This window comes from Palaemon carinicauda, chromosome 1 (genome assembly GCF_036898095.1).
Source record: "Palaemon carinicauda isolate YSFRI2023 chromosome 1, ASM3689809v2, whole genome shotgun sequence".
Lineage (NCBI taxonomy): Eukaryota > Metazoa > Arthropoda > Malacostraca > Decapoda > Palaemonidae > Palaemon > Palaemon carinicauda.
In genome coordinates this window covers 67,033,034-67,038,033 of record NC_090725.1, presented here as the reverse complement: position 1 = coordinate 67,038,033, position 5,000 = coordinate 67,033,034, and the positions used below count along the sequence as shown (strand labels likewise).

Genomic DNA, 5,000 nt, shown 5'->3' with positions numbered 1-5,000 from the left:
AAAGGATCATTGTTTGATTTACCCTTAGTTACGTTTTTACACATTGGTCAACAAGCTACTATGAACACTTGCTTTAAATTAATTTTTTATATATCTTTACCCTAATAATATATTTACAGTAATCATGGAAATGTGCTTGAGATTTGATTACCTCCGCCAACGAAGTTGGGAGGAGGTTAAGTTTTCGCCTCTGTTTGTCTGGTTGTCTGTTTGTTTGTGATCAACTTCAGGGATTAAATGCTATGTTGAGACGTGGAAGTGATTAAATTTTGAAAGTCCTATGTCAAAAGCCAAGGTCAAGGTCGAGCATAAGGTCGACCGAAATAAGCTGCTGGGGTGGAGGTCTGCACTTCGAGTGTTTTCTAGTTTTGATCAGTTCACACAGTAACACTTCATCCAAAATAGAAAATTCTATTCATTATATTTACAATTTCGAATTTCAGGCCAATTTCAGGCCAAGGAACCGTCCTTCGGGATATTCATACATATATGATGTAATGGTGAAAGTTTAACCCTGATAACACGAATGCATATCGAACCGAGTTTATTATGAGTAACTATCGTTGTTTCACTGCTTTGTTTAGGTATGGAAAAGTTAATACAATATCTGATCATTTCTCTTCTTCTCAGAATGATCATTCATTTGCTTGAGCCTGATCTGTTCCGTTATGATTTCCCAACCGAATATGGAACGAGGTTGGGCAATCGTAACAGTTAAGTTGTTTGTTGTTGTTGTTGTTGTTGTTGTTGTAGTATTTTTTTTTATTGTCCCAGCTTATTTGAAATGCAGGCTAATGTGGGGCAATCAAAAACAACAAAAAACGAACTGCTAAATTGTTACGATTGCCTTACCGTATTCCACAAATAAGGTTGGCCAATCGTAACAAGACTAAAGTAGTGCGTACAAGAAGTATCCGAATATATTGTTTTGCGGTTAGCAAAGGTTGCGAGCCTTAGGTCATGGAATGTCATGGGAAAATTCAATAGGTCATTTTATATTGAGGGAAGACTGTGGTCGGAGGTTTGGCGTCAGTTTGATTAAATAAGACAATTGTCTGCTTACGTCAGGCGTCTTCGGAGGACTTGTCCGTGTTCATTTATTTGTTTAGTGTAATATGAAAGCCTTAGTTATTGTGAAGTCTTTAAGGATATATATTATTCTGTTTACGTTCATTATGATCTTGCGTAATTAAACTGAACTTTTATTTAGCAAACTATAACAAAGGTAGATTAGTTTTTATATTAAAATGTCATTTTGTAATATATAAATTGCCTTTACATAGGTAAAATATTTCAAGGACTAATATTAATTTGATTAATGGTAAAATATTGGTTTTCTGATAGTTCCATTTTCGATGAAAACATTTGAAACACGGACACAAAAATCGTAGATGCATGCAAAACTCTTACGTAAAGTATATTTTCAGACAATTTTTATGTTTGCATTATAATTAGTTACGTTGTTGGTTGCACAAGTTAATTGTACCTTGCAGGCGTCCTCTGGTCCACATAAAACATAAGCTTTCTCCAGCTCGTATTGTTCAGAGTTATGATAGATTCTTACCAGGAATTATTTTTACAAAATGCGTTTGGGGAATGCTCGAGTCCACTTGGAAGTCAAAAACCTAATTCTGCATTATATCCATTTACTAAAAGGTCTTTCCAACGTCCTTTCAGTCCATAGCTGCGCTCAGTTTTTAGCTTTTTACTATACCTCCGTTGCTGTTTTATCCCCCTTCGATCTCGCTGTCCAACCTGTTTTAACCTTGACTTCTTAGTTCAACTGCGGGTTTGCCATCTTTGATTGGGATGTCTACTTTTATTATTATTATTATTATTATTTTAATTATTATTATTATTATTATTATTATTATTATTATTATTATTATTATTATTATTATTATTATTATTCCTGTTGACCTTGGCGCTGAATGTCCTCACAGGGTCAAATTCATATATCCCTTAATATGTTATCTAACATCTCAAAGAATTCAGTGGTTCCTCTGATTAAAATGTGTTTATCTGAAGTTGTAATTTTTACATTGTGGAAAACCATACAATATGGGGAACCGCTTAATATACAGCATAAATGAATGTATAGTAAATTTCCACATCCGCCTATATACTTACTTTTGTATGGATAAAGTTGCGAGTCATTTGCTCTTGGCACAAATAATACAAACGCGATTCAAGAACTCTGTTATTGAAATGGACACTAGTCTTATTCATATGGGTAAAAACAAAATATATAACAATGTAACAGTATCACTTCAAAAGTTCAAACTTTCAGAAAATGTTTATATGTTGAACAGGCTGACATGAGTCTTTTTTATAGTTTATATTTGAAATATCTCATTTTATTGTTGTTACTATTCTTAAAATATTTTATTTTAATTGTTCATTGCTTCTCATATTGTTTATTTATTTCCTTATTTCCTTTCCTCACTAGGCTATTTTTACCTGTTGGAGCCCTTGGGCTTGTAGCAACCTGCTTTTCTCATTATTATTTGTGTGCATGTCACCTACAATAACAATGTTTAAATATTTTACCTTTGTACACAGTGGAGTGGCGTTTTGGCGAAAATGTGCAAATGATGACACAAGGAACAGATTTGGTATGAGAGTTCTGATTATCCCCATCAATCAAAATCAACCCAGCCACCTCAATACGGCTATTCCCAAGGTGGCTGACACTTTTAGAAAATGGTGTTAAATTTGCTCTATATTTCAAATATTTTCATCCCATAAGCCTGCAAAAGATGCATGCTGTCCATATAATGACCTATGAATTCAGATTTTGGCATTCTTATTGCCATTGAGATAAAATGACCCCATCTTTCCAGTATGGCTGCCCTATTTCCAGAATAGCCACCAAAGATATGAGTATATATATCTTGATGGATAATAATAATAATAATAATAATAATAATAATAATAATAATAATAATAATAATAATAATGTTGACATTAGACTGACAACTTGTACTTTTTCTTTAAATCCTGTGTATTTATATCTTGATTTTCCAATAGAATATTTGAATGCTTTATTTAACGAAAATGTTTTTTTAGTATTTTATATGATTGCGCATAGTGTTCTATTAGATATTTTAGATATCAATACTACACAGTATTCTAGAGGTTTTATTCCAGCTGTTACCAAGTTGTGGAATGATCTTCCTAATCGGGTAGTTGAATCGGTAGAACTTCAAAAGTTCAAAGTTGGAGCAAATGTTTTTATGTTGACCAGGCTGACATGAGTCTTTTATTGTTTATATATGACATATCTGTTTTTGACGTTGTTAATAATTTATATAGGACATATCTGTTTTGACGATGTTACTGTTTTTAGAATGATTTATTGTTAATTTGTTCTCATCATTTATTTATTTCCTTATTTCCTTTCCTCACTTGGCTATTTTTCCCTATTGGAGCCCTTGGGCTTATAGTTCGGGTTGTAGATTGGCAAGTAATAATAATAATAATAATAATAATAATAATAATAATAATCCAGGCAAGGTACGATTTTGTATCATCCAATTTAATGCCTCAGAATTTAGTCAATTTACAGTTTTGTTTTCCCGATTTTCTCTCTTGATTTGAAATAGCAAATGACAATATTTTTAGGTAATTTATTTGTTTCTTGGCAAAAAAGAAATGGATTTTCTTATTTTTGCAATATGAAGTTAACTCTGTTCCAGTGAGGCCCTTGTCTATAAAATAACCGGTGGTTTGGAATTATTATTTCTTTTAATGATTAATATGGTTTTCTGAGAATAGATAAGAGAGAAATTATTGGACCACTCGTGTGTTACAGTAGGGTTGTGATGGCCTATTGGAAACGTACCTGCCTTGCGTTCTGCCGGACTGGGGTTCCAGTCCCGCTAAAGCTTGATAGTTTCTTGCAGTGTCTGCAACCTCATTTTTAAACTAAGGATGGGGCGTTTGGGTAAGCATATAGATATACCGGACAAGTTCATCAGCAGCCATTGCCTGCCCTTGGGTGGAAAGGGGCTTCGGCACTAATCATATGGATATATGGTCTGTCTTTAGGGCATTGACTTGTTAGCTCGGGCAATGTCACTGTCCCGTGCCTGCACCATTCATGAGTGGCCTTTAAACCTTTAAATCGAGTAAATTAGAAACTTTTGAAATTAATTGTTTACCTTTTTCAATTAAGTAATGATGCATGAGAAGATGATAAATATAAATGTGGGAAAAGGGTAAATATCCTGTAAAGTTAACGCCTTTTTGACGGAGTTTAGTCTTAGACGGAAAAATAAAAGAGAGGAATGTCTGGGTTAGAGATATTCTTTAGGCATGGGTAGAAACAAGACCTGAGAAAAACTGATGTGATTTGAGATTGGCCAGTTATTAAAATGATGAACTGAAAATACGAGAGAAAACTCAATGTAGTAGTAGGCCTGTCTTCACTGAAGTATATTTGTATTCTGATCATTTCAGATGTTCATATTTTTGAAAGAATAAACAACTGAAGTTATTTTTTTGCGTGAGAGAAAACTGAAACCTTGTCGTTATTCCAGGGTCTGTAAGTATAAGCAAAATCATATTATAAGTGATGTGACTGACATAACGAATCGTTTCTAATTTAATACAAGCTGTAATTTTGGAAGATTAATCGAGGTGACAAGTCATTATTTAGTCCATTTATCTGGGAATTTATTTTGATTAGTGGACGGGAGAATTCAAGGTTGTCACTATTGAAAGCGATTGGAGAAAATAACTGAATTCTCTTGGTATTAAAAAGTAATTCTTCTTATTTTGCATTGATTACTTTTAAAATTTGTGATTTTTTAATAGTTACCTGCCGGGGAAGGATGTGGTGGTGGTGCTGCTTGGTGGATTTGTTAGTTAAATTAAGCCTCGGTCTATTATTTCCTCCGCCAACGTTGCTGGAAGGCGGTTATGTTTTACCCCCTGTTTGTGTGTGTTTTTGAACAGCTTCCTACCACAATTTTAATCGTAGAGTAATGACATTTACA

At 33.5% G+C, this 5,000-nt stretch overlaps 1 protein-coding gene across 2 annotated transcripts in view; it reads left to right on the top strand.

The window, feature by feature from the left end:
* Ufd1 (ubiquitin fusion-degradation 1-like) overlaps positions 1-5,000 on the top strand; it is a 216,512-nt gene that overhangs the window by 34,274 nt on the left and 177,238 nt on the right. The gene's annotated exons all lie outside the window — the stretch shown is intronic.